This window comes from Carassius carassius, chromosome 1, assembly GCF_963082965.1.
Source record: "Carassius carassius chromosome 1, fCarCar2.1, whole genome shotgun sequence".
In the NCBI taxonomy this organism is placed as follows: domain Eukaryota; kingdom Metazoa; phylum Chordata; class Actinopteri; order Cypriniformes; family Cyprinidae; genus Carassius; species Carassius carassius.
In genome coordinates, this window is record NC_081755.1 from 51,862,093 (window position 1) to 51,874,923 (window position 12,831).

Sequence of the window (12,831 nt, forward strand, 5' to 3'; positions counted from 1 at the left end):
TTTAACACTTTGTGGCCATAATTTGTACAATATCCACTCTGATTGGAGTCATGTTGTGCTGTGAACCCTAAAATACTTCAGATAAAGAGTTGAACAGTGCCCTGTCTCCTGTCACACTTCTTACCGGAGTCCCGTGGTGGATTAGCATCAACACCCCTACCGATCTATTAGTCCCGTTCATAAAGAGTTATTAAATCATTATTTAATGACAAAAAAAGCTTAAGCAAAAACTACGGTGACCAATTTCAGAGAAAATGTTTATACCAACCCACCAACTCCTGGGAAGGAGAGACATTATGGGTTAGAGGTTAGAACAAGAGTAGTTATCAAAAATTGTCTACAGTGTTGGGAATATGGATGTAACGGTATAAAGACACGTGACATAAGGATGTGACGTAATGTAGGAGTCAAAAAAGCTAAGCACGTTAACCTTCACTTAAGCGAGCGAATGATCTCCGCTTTAGTGCTGAAAGTGAGGAACTAACAGATCTCTGCTTTATTACAATTTGAAAAAAATTTTGTTGCTAAAGTTGATCTGCATTCAAAACACCCTCTAAAAGAGTTGCGCGATAACGTGCATCATCACGACGACACACACTTTACGGCATTAGTTCTGGCTTTTGTTCACACAGGACTCATTCTGGGACTGAACCTGGATGGTATGGGGGGGGGGGGGTTGCATGAGTGCGTGTGGCATGGGCAGCTTTCACATTTGGAACGGCACCAATGCTGAAAGGTATATCCAAGTTCTAGAACAACATATGCTCCCATCCAGACGTCGTCTCTTTCAGGGAAGACCTTGCATTTTCCAACATGACAATGCCAGAACACATACTGCATCAATTACAGCATCATGGCTGCATAGAAGAAGGATCCGGGTACTGAAATGGCCAGCCTGCAGTCCAGATCTTTCACCCATAGAAAACATTTGGCACATCATAAAGAGGGAGATGCAACAAAGAAGACCTAAGACAGTTGAGCAACTAGAAGCCTGTATTAGACAAGAATGGGACAACATTCCTATTCCTAAACTTGAACAAACTTGTCTCCTCAGTCCCCATATGTTTGCAGACTGTTATAAAAAGAAGAGGGGATGCCACACAGTGGTAAACATGGCCTTGTCCCAACTTTTTTCATATGTGTTGATGCCATGAAATTTAAAATCTTATTTTTTCCCTTACAAATATAAATTTTCTCAGTTTAAACATTTGATACGTCATCTATGTTGTATTCTGAAAAAAAATTTACATTTTAAACTTATTATTTGATTACTTCCACATTGCATTCTGTTTTTATTCACAATTTGTACAGTGTCCCAACTTTTTTGGGATCAGGTTAGTACATTCCTAGTGGCAAGACTGACTTCAAACAGTTTCTGTACATAAAGTACATAATTATCAAATACAATTACTGTAATTGACCAAAAGGTTTTTTTTATGTTCCAAAGGTTGTGGTACGCTTGTAGTTTCAAGACTAACTTACTACAGGTGAAACTTTGTCAATATCTCCATTATTGTACAAACAGTGCATAATTATTCTTAAAAAAAATACTGAAATTCACCAAAAGTGTTTTTTTTTCTTTTTTGGTTGCTGTAAATTCGTAGTGACCTGACTAACTAAAGTTTACATTTTCACAGTAACACCTTTACTGCTTGTACAGCACACAAATATTTTCATAAAAAAACTAAATTCACCAAAATTCACTCTTTTTTCATGTTCTAAATGTTGTAGTACACTCCTAGTGGATTTTGATTCTACAGCAAATTATTTATATTTATATTCATATTTATTCTTGATTACTTTTCTTCACTTTTAGAAGAAAACAAACATAACCCCAGGTATTTATTCAATACAGTGCCTTCAGCCGTCAGCTACAGTATCACATCAGACAGTGCACTATAGACCCCCTGAGGAACAGTTCCACTCATTCTCTACTATAGGAGAGGAAGAATTGTATAAACTTGTTAAATCATCTAAACCAACAACATGTTAGACCCTATTCCATCTAAGGTCCTAAAAGAGGTGCTTCCAGAAGTCATAGATCCTTTTCTGACTATTATTAATTCCTCATTGTCATTAGGATATGTCCCCAAAACCTTCAAACTGGCTGTTATTAAGCCTCTCATCAAAAAAAACACAAATTGACCCCAACGAACTAGTTAATTATAGACCAAATCTCGAATCTCCCTTTTCTGTCCAAGATACTAGAAAAGGTGGTATCCTCACAATTATATTCCTTCTTAGAGAAAAATGGTATATGTGAGGATTTCCAGTCAGGATTTAGACTGTATCATAGTACTGAGACTGCTCTCCTTAGAGTTACAAATGATCTGCTCTTATCATCTGATCGTGGGTGTATCTCTCTATTAGTGTTATTGGATCTTAGTGCTGCATTTGACACAATTGACCACAACATTCTTTTGCATAGACTTGAACACTTTGTTGGCATTAATGGAAGTGCATTAGCATGGTTTAAATCGTACTTATATGACCGCCATCAGTTCGTAGCAGTGAATGAAGATGTATCATATCGATCACAAGTGCAGTATGGAGTACCTCAAGGCTAAGTACTAGGGCCGCTACTCTTCACGGTTTATATGTTACCCTTGGGAGATATCATCAGGAAACATGGTGTTAGCTTTCACTGTTATGCTGATGATACTCAGCTCTATATTTCTTTGCGGCCCGGTGAAACACACCAATTTGAAAAACTAATGGATTGCATAGTCGATATAAAAAACTGGATGACGAGTAATTTCTTACTGCTAAATTCTGAAAAAACAGAGGTGTTAATTATAGGACCTAAAAACTCTGCTTGTAATAACCTAGAACACTGTCTAAGACTTGATGGCTGCTCTGTCAATTCTTCGTCATCAGTTAGGAACCTAGGTGTGCTATTTGATCGCAATCTTTCCTTAGAAAGCCACGTTTCTAGCATTTGTAAAACTGCATTTTTCCATCTCAAAAATATATCTAAATTATGGCCTATGCACTCAATGTCAAATGCAGAAATGTTAATCCATGCATTTATGACCTCAAGGTTAGATTATTGTAATGCTTTATTGGTTGGTTGTTCAGCACGCTTAGTAAACAAACTACAGCTAGTCCAAAATGCAGTAGCAAGAGTTCTTACTAGAACCAGGAAGTATGACCATATTAGCCCGTTCCTGTCAACACTGCACTGGCTCCCTATCAAACATCGTATAGATTTTAAAATATTGCTTATTACTTATAAAGCCCTGAATGGTTTAGCACCTCAGTATTTGAATGAGCTCCTTTTACATTATAATCCTCTATGTCCGCTACGTTCTCAAAACTCAGGCAATTTGATAATACCTAGAATATCAAAATCAACTGCGGGCGGCAGATCCTTTTCCTATTTGACGCCTAAACTCTGGAATAACCTACCTAACATTGTTCGGGAGGCAGACACACTCTTGCAGTTTAAATCTAGATGAAAAGACCCATCTCTTTAGCCTGGCTTACACATAACATACTAATATGCTTTTAATATCCAAATCCGTTAAAGGATTTTTTAGGCTGCATTAATTAGGTAAACCGGAACCGGGAACACTTCCCATAACATGATGTACTTGCTACATCATTAGAAGAATGGCATCTACCCTAATATTTGTCTGTTTCTCTCTTATTCCGAGGTCACCGTAGCCACCGGATCCAGTCTGTATCCAGATCAGAGGGTCACTGCAGTCACCTGGATCCAGTACGTATCCAGATCAGATGGTGGATCAGCACCTAGAAAGGACCTCTACATCCCTGAAAGACAGCGGAGACCAGGACAACTAGAGCCCCAGATACAGATCCCCTGTAAAGACCTTGTCTCAGAGGAGCACCAGGACAAGACCACAGGAAACAGATGATTCTTCTGCACAATCTGACTTTGCTGCAGCCTGGAATTGAACTACTGGTTTCGTCTGGTCAGAGGAGAACTGGCCCCCCAACTGAGCCTGGTTTCTCCCAAGGTTTTTTTCTCCATTCTGTCACCGATGGAGTTTCGGTTCCTTGCCGCTGTCGCCTCTGGCTTGCTTAGTTGGGGTCACTTCATCTACAGCGATATTGTTGACTTGATTGCAAATAAATGCACAGACACTATTTAAACTGAAAAGGAGATGACATCACTGAATTCAATGATGAACTGCCTTTATCATTTTGCATTATTGACACACTGTTTTCGTAATGAATGTTGTTCATTTGCTTTGACGCAATGTATTTTGTTTAAAGCACTATATAAATAAAGGTGACTTGACTTGACTATTCAATTATTATTTATTTATTTGTGTATACTGGTATATATTGTTTATGAGGACACAAATGTGTATAATGTCATGGGTACTACAACATAAACATGGTTTATGGGGACACTTCCTGTGTCCCAGTAAAACAAAAGGCTTAAAAAAGAAAATAGTTTTTTTTAAAACAATTGTGTACTGTACTGCATATATGAAGGAAGGTTTTGGCAAAATCCCACCTGTAGTAAGTCACTTTGAGTTGTACATGCCTTACAGTTTGGCAATGTTTTATTTTAAATGTTAGAAGTCACGTTAGTTAAAATACATTGGACGTTTTAAACCCAATCGGTGGAATTGTCAGACGGTCCCTTACGCATCAAGCGCCACTATAGCAAGTCGAAGTTTTCTCTGGTTTACATTTGCTGCTACAATACACGTAGACTGTTTTTAAATAATATTTTAATGTTGATATAAAGTTGTTGCATAATGTTAAACCTAATCGTGGTTGTGGTATCTTTGTAGGACTGACGACTAGAGTAGTGGCACACAAAAGCAAATGTCTGGCGAACATTCAATACAGTTTATTGATTTTCAAAAAGCAAAAATAAAGTCAAATTAAATCTCTTCAGTGTCAGTGCAGTTACATTTCCATAAGAATTTTAAAACATAGATTTAAAGGCAATTTAATGATAGTTAACGTCTTATTTTTGCATAAAGGATTTGTGTATGTACCACAAACATTATTTAAAGATTAATGCAGAATAAACACGAACCTACTTGTTCCTCGTGTTTTATTCTCCTGGCTCCTCGTGTTTTATTCTCCGGGTTTCTGGCTCCTCGCGTTTTATTCTCCAGGTTTCTGGCTCCTCGCGCTTTATTCTGCAGGTTTCTGACTCCTTGCGTTTTATTCTCTCGGTTTCCGGTTATTCTCCCAGTTTCTGGCTCCTCGTGTTTTATTCTCCAGATTTCTGGCTTCTCGGGTTTTATTGCCCGGATTTCTGGCTCCTCGGGTTTTATTCCCAGGATTTCTGGCTCCTCGGGTTTTATTCCCCGGGTTTCTGGCTCCTCGGGTTTTATTCCCCGGATTTCTGGCTCCTCGGGTTTTATTGCCCGGATTTCTGGCTCCTCGGGTTTTATCGCCCGGATTTCTGCCTCCTCGGGTTTTATTCCCCAGGTTTCTGGCTCCTCGTGTTTTATTCTCCAGGTTTCTGGTTCACTCGTGTTCTCTTCACTCTCCTCTTTAACAAACATCATCTTCACAGCAGCAGAGCTCAGTTCAGATGATACTCCTCCAGAGATTCTTGCTTTTCATCAAAACGTAGTCACGACTGTGAGGATGAGAATATTAAAATTTACTTTATTTACAGAAACAACAATTCTAACAGTTTGTATTAAACCAGCATCAAGAAAAAACAACAACAGAGAGTGCGGTAAAACTAATCTTCCTCTGAGGTTTAATGGTGTTTTTCAAACAAACAAATGTGTTTTAGCGCCACACGCTGGACTGGAGAGAAAAAAAAAAGTGACGTGTCATACAGCCAAGTATGGTGACCCATACTCAGAATATGTGCTCTGCATTTAACCCTTGTGCATTGTTCAAATTCACTACCCTTTCATTATGTTTGGGATGAAAACATCCACTCAATTAAACTGCTGTAAAAATGTATCAGATATTTTTTTTTCTTTTTTGCATAAATCTATTAAATCAACCTCAGTCCTGATCAAAACTACCAAATGTTTTTTTTAAGATTTTATTAAGATTTTAACTCTTTAATTGCCAAGTTCATAAATGATTTCACTGATTTTGGTAAAAAAAAAAAAAAGAAAAAAAAGACGTTTAATGTAAAAGTATTTTCCCTGTTGGGAAGAGGTACATTTGTTATTTTTACAGTTGATCTCTAGGTGGGACCATTAACCATTTAGATAGGCCTGTGCAAAAAAAGCTTAGTTTCTGACTTGTATATGGAGCTATATGGAGTACAACCCGAATTCCGGAAAAGTTGGGACATTTTTTAAATTTTAATAAAATGAAAACTAAAGGAATTTCAAATCACATGAGCCAATATTTTATTCACAATAGAACATAGATAACGTAGCAAATGTTTAAACTGAGAAATTTTACACTTTTATCCACTTAAAACAGGTCTCAAAAAAGTTGGCACGGGGGCAACAAATGGCTAAAAAAGCAAGCAGTTTTGAAAAGATTCAGCTGGGAGAACATCTAGTGATTAATTAAGTTAATTGATATCAGGTCTGTAACATGATTAGCTATAAAAGCTTTGTCTTAGAGAAGCAGAGTCTCTCAGAAGTAAAGATGGGCAGAGGCTCTCCAATCTGTGAAAGACTGCGTAAAATAATTGTGGAAAACTTTAAAAACAATGTTCCTCAACGTCAAATTGCAAAGGCTTTGCAAATCTCATCATCTACAGTGCATAACATCATCAAAAGATTCAGAGAAACTGGAGAAATCTCTGTGCGTAAGGGACAAGGCCGGAGACCTTTATTGGATGCCCATGGTCCTCGGGCTCTCAGACGACACTGCATCACTCATCGGCATGATTGTGTCAATGACATTACTAAATGGGCCCAGGAATACTTTCAGAAACCACTGTCGGTAAACACAATCCGCCGTGCTATCAGCAGATGCCAACTAAAGCTCTATCAGGCAAAAAGAAAGCCATATGTGAACATGGTCCAGAAGCGCCGTCGTGTCCTGTGGGCCAAGGCTCATTTAAAATGGACTATTTCAAAGTGGAATAGTGTTTTATGGTCAGACGAGTCCAAATTTGACATTCTTGTTGGAAATCACGGACGCCGTGTCCTCCGGGCTAAAGAGGAGGGAGACCTTCCAGCATGTTATCAGCGTTCAGTTCAAAAGCCAGCATCTCTGATGGTATGGGGGTGCATAAGTGCATACGGTATGGGCAGCTTGCATGTTTTGGAAGGCTCTGTGAATGCTGAAAGGTATATAAAGGTTTTAGAGCAACATATGCTTCCCTCCAAACAACGTCTATTTCAGGGAAGGCCTTGTTTATTTCAGCAGGACAATTCAAAACCACATACTGCAGCTATAACAACAGCATGGCTTCGTCGTAGAAGAGTCCGGGTGCTAACCTGGCCTGCCTGCAGTCCAGATCTTTCACCTATAGAGAACATTTGGCGCATCATTAAACGAAAAATACGTCAAAGACGACCACGAACTCTTCAGCAGCTGGAAATCTATATAAGGCAAGAATGGGACCAAATTCCAACAGCAAAACTCCAGCAACTCATAGCCTCAATGCCCAGACGTCTTCAAACTGTTTTGAAAAGAAAAGGAGATGCTACACCATGGTAAACATGCCCCGTCCCAACTATTTTGAGACCTGTAGCAGGAATCAAAATTGAAATGAGCTCATTTTGTGCATAAAATTGTAAACTTTCTCAGTTTAAACATTTGCTATGTTATCTATGTTCTATTGTGTATAAAATATTGGCTCATGTGATTTGAAAGTCTTAGTTTTCATTTTATTAAAATTTAAAAAACGTCCCAACTTTTCCGGAATTCGAGTTGTATAACAGCAAATTATAGTGTTAGATTTAAAAAAAAAAATGTTTGGTAGTTTTGATCAGGACTGAGGTTGATTAATAGATTCATGCAAAAAAATATTTATCTGATACATTTTTACAGCAGTTTAATTTAGTGGATGTTTTCATTCATGAACGTAACGAAAGGGTAGTGAATTTGCCCACAGTGTATTAAGTTTTTTTTACATTTCAAATTTACCCAAAATGTGTGTCAAAATAATATTTGTCACCAAAAATCATTCCATTTGCTGAAACAGAGAAAGTTGTGGCCAAAATAAGACTCAACTTTACCCCCTAATGGACGAAAACGTCCCAAACAACGCATAAGGGTTAACCCATTCAAAGTGCACACACACAGCAGTGAACTGTTGGGGCCTTGCTCAAGGGGACCTCAGTCGTGGTACTGACGCCCCGAGATTCAAACCCACAGCCCTAGGGTTAGGAATCAAACTCTCCAACCAGTAGGCCACGAGAAAAAAAGGCGCTCTTCAAAAATAAATTATAAATAAAATAGACTTGCATGATATTTGATCAACACCAGTACCAGGTTTTTCTGTTGTTTGTTTGGCAATTCCAACACAAGCTAAATATGACAGGACTGACAGCACTTTCTTACATAAGAAGTGACTTGGTCGTAGTAATGGGCGATATAACGATATACGATATAAACAATACAAAATTGGCCTACGATAGAGATTTTAATTCTATTGATCGCGATGATGCATGTTGTTGACGCAATCTACCCACGAAATTTAGAGCCACGAGCTGCAGCCGGCTGCAACGAATCATCATATTTGTCATCTTGAATAAACATGGCTGAAAGCATCAGCAAAACAGAGGAGCTCGTGAAAAACACCGGTGCAACATCTTTTATTTGGGCTTGGTTTGGATTTAAGCCGTCCGACGAGCAGCAGAAAAATATACTCTGTAGAGTGTGTGGGGCAAAATTTCCAGCTAAGAGCGGTAACACGACTAATCTGTTCTACCACCTCAAACATGTCGTTGAATACCAGCATTGCCAGGCAATGCAGCCAACCGCAAGATCCAGTATGAAGAACGCAGGACAGAAAAAACAGGAACTGATCCAAACCTCAATACAACAGTCATTTTCAAAAGGTACTCCTTATATTAGGAAGAGCCCTTGATGGATTGAAATTACCAGGGCCATAACTGTTTACTTGTGTAAGGACATGGTTCCTTTTCAAACGGTAGAGAGACGCGGCTTTAAAGCCATGATCAGAGCTATAGATCAACGATATGAGGTGCCAAGCCGCAAATAATTCACAGAAACCGAGATGCCAAAATTGTATGCCGAGCTCCGTGCTCCGTGAAAATGTAGAAAAAGAGCTGTGTGACTTGAAATACTTTGCTACTACAATGGACCTGTGGTCAAGCCATATCATGGAGCTTTTCCTCAGTCTGACCATTCACTATATAACGGATGATTGGAATCTTGGCAGTCGGTGTTTGCAGACGTCGTACTTCACCGCTGAACATACGGCCGAGGAGATAGCACAAGGACTCAAGGAAGCGCTTGAGTCATGGAGTTTAAAGAAGAAAGCCAAGTTTGCATTACTACTGATAATGGAACGAACGTGGTCAAGGCAGCGTCTCTGAATGATTGGACCAGGCTGCAATGCTTTGGACACAGGCTGCACCTCGCCATCGGTAGGTAAAAAAATTGTTCATATGCATAATATTAATATTTTAATAAATATTGAGATGTACATACATACACATATATGTGTTGCACGGTGCACCGATACTTCAAAAGTATCGCGATTCTCGGAAATTAAAAATGTCACGATTCCTAAATTTATTAGTATTGATACTTCAAAGAATGACTGCGTTCCAGATTGGTAAGAGACGTATTTCATGTTGGTGTGTGCAACGCACGCTTTCAGTGCCTCCTTATGGACATCTGTGTGTTTTCTCCTCACGCAAGCAGCAGCGCTACAGTGAGATGGCTGCATTAGTGGCTTTACTAAACTGATTTGGCTTTACTAAAATGTGTGCATAATTGCATTAAATAGTTTAAATAAATTGTTCAGATTAACAAAGCACAAGGTTTTCTTGCATAATTAACATTTTAATTGTTTGGTCAGACAGTTCATATATAATATTCACATTATAATGTGAATATTATATATGAACTGTCTGACCAAGGGGATTAAATGTGGACTTATGTTCTGTATGCTAAATATGAAAACGAGCATATCTGCACAGCACCTTTAACTGCGCTTTGTATCTGCTGATTGCTGATCGAGATTAACACTGACCCTGTATACTCATTAATTTCGTTCATAAACGAGATGTATCAGTTCATTCAGCTCGTTCACGAATTAGAAGATCTCTCGATCTCGTTCAGTGAAGGGCGTATGCTACATTCAACAAATCACATGCTCTGTCACATCTTGAGTAACTCTTTGACAGGATGAAACAGTTCACAGAGCTGTTCACGAGCTGCGCATGCACTGCTAATAGCGCCGAGCTTGCGCGCTGCTGTAGAGGGAGGAACTTCAGTGAGCAAGAAATATGAGTCTAGTAGCAAGGTATCTTCCGTGATGTCCCCGATGCGTGGGTGGGGGCAGGTAAAGAAATTTTACTTCATTTGCGGGCTGGGGTGGGCCAAATTATTTCATAAAAGCGGGACCCGCGGGTTGGAAAAAAACCCGACCTGTGCATCACTAGGCTGCATGTGCAAGCACAAGTGATACTGTGGCCGCCGGTCCACGACTGGTAGAAAAAGATGATGCTCACTAAAGATGACGCTCATTAAAGCTCACTGGCTGAGTTTACTCCTCTGAAAGAAAAGGATGCACAACTAACAGAATAAGTTACAATATCTGAGATATTGCTGCTAAATTCTTTTTTTTTTTTTTACTTGAATGCCATTGCTTAAATTGATATTATTTATCTTTTGACATTTAATCTTCTGAGTTCAGAAACATTGTTTAATATATCTGCTGTTCATATGTTCATTTATTAGTGTGTTATATGATTAGAATGTTGTCCCGGTTTTAAAATAAAGCACATCAATGATATTTGAGAGTGTATTTTCCCTTTTCAGGAAAAGTATCGAAAAAGTATCGAAATCGCAATTCTTGACTAGGTATCTGTATCGAAACAATAATTTTGGTATCGTGACAACACTAATATACACACACACACATACATATACATACATATATACCCACAAAAATAATTAATATAATGTTAATATAATACCAAGTGGGTTTATATACTTTGGTTCATACTTTATAGACAAACAAACTATTGAGTGAACATCAGTATGGCTTTAGAGCAAACAGGTCAACTTCAATGGCAGTGATGGAAATGGTAGAAGAGATTTCCACTTCAATGGATAATAATGAATATACTGTGGGGGTGTTCCTGGGTTTAAAAAAAACCTATGACACTATTGTTCATAGTCTATAAATGAGGAAACTAGAAAGATATGGTATTAGAGGCAATGCCTATTTTTGGTTAAAAAGTTACCTTGATGACAGATATCAATTTGTCCAAATAAATGATGTTAGATCAGATTTAATGAAAGTTACTTGTGGTGTTCCACAGGGCTCGGTGTTAGGCCCCATAATGTTTGTACTGTATATAAATGATATTTGTGAAGTGTCAAAAATATTAAAAATGATTTTGTTTGCTGATGACACTAATTTATATTGTTTAGGGAAAAATTTGGAACAGCTTCTGAATACAGTGAAATTGAATTGATGATCTTAAAAAATGGTTTGATGATAATAGATTGTTTTACTTAAATTAAATGACAAAGTTCATAACATTTGGTAATCGAAAGAGTATTAATAAAGTTAAAATTAGGATTAACAATGAGGAAATAGATCGAGTATATGAAAATAAATTTCTAGGTATTATAATAGATCATAAATTATGTTGGAAACCACATATTAATCATGTAAAAAGAAAAATGTCACAATTCATTGCAATATTACATAAAACTAAACATATTCTGAATGAAAATTCATTATATTTTGTATTGTGCGCTCATAGTTCCATACATGATCTATTGTGTTGAGGTTTGGGGACATGCATATAAAACCAATATAAATCCAATATATACGTTACAAAAAAAGAGCAATAACGATTATAAAACATGTTGACTATCACGAGCCAAATAATCAATTGTTTAGTAATTTAAATGCTTTAAAATGTTTTGATTTAGTAAATTTCTATACTGTACAGACAATGTATAAAGTCTATAATAATTTGCTTCCAAACTGTATCCAGAGGCTGTTTGAAATAAGAGAAAGTCATTATGGAATAAGAGGAATGCATATGTTTAAAAAAATAAGGGTAAGAACTAATATAAAAAATAGATGCATATCTGTCAAAGGGGTTAATCTATGGAATAATTTGCATACGGAATTAAAATTGTGTAATTCACTTTGTAAATTCAAGAAAATGTTTAAAAGCAAGGTGGTTAATAATTATTTAATTTAACTGGTATTATAATTTATTTATTTATTTTTTTTCTCTTTATATACTTTGTATATGTATGTGTGCCTTGTATTAATCACTACTAGTGAAAAAGTGCCGCTCATTTGATAATTATGTACAAAGGGTAGGCTTAATAAGCAGAGACTTCAGCCTACACCTTTTCGGTTATCATGTACAACTTTATTTATTTTTGTATAATTGATTGTCTGTGAGGACCGAAATTAAATAAATAGTTCAATTAAAAAAAAAATAGTTCAATATATATAACTATTTTTTATACTATATATATATATATATATATATATATATATATATATATATATTAGGGGTGCACTGAAATTTCGGCCGACAAAAATTTTCGGCCGAAATGGCATTATCGGTTTCGGGCCAAAATAAAAAAAAAAGCCAAAAACGTAAACCGAAAATGAATGTCACCCGCCCCTCCCATCCGTGCGCAAGCGCTTAGGTTTCACTCACGGTCGAGCTGTTATCACGCGTCTGCCTATCAAAGATTAAGCATGTCAAAGGGCTGTCACAATCAAAA

At 37.3% G+C, this 12,831-nt stretch overlaps 1 protein-coding gene across 3 annotated transcripts in view; it reads right to left on the reverse strand.

The window, feature by feature from the left end:
• LOC132156835 (gastrula zinc finger protein XlCGF57.1-like) overlaps positions 1–12,831 on the reverse strand; it is a 295,441-nt gene that overhangs the window by 278,220 nt on the left and 4,390 nt on the right. For 2 of the 3 annotated variants that reach the window (XR_009437505.1, XR_009437503.1), the window contains exon 2: positions 5,021–5,575. The exons of the other annotated variant lie outside the window; for it this stretch is intronic. The gene's annotated coding sequence lies outside the window, so the exon portion shown is untranslated. The remainder of the gene's footprint in view (positions 1–5,020; positions 5,576–12,831) is intronic. 3 annotated transcript variants of the gene reach the window in all.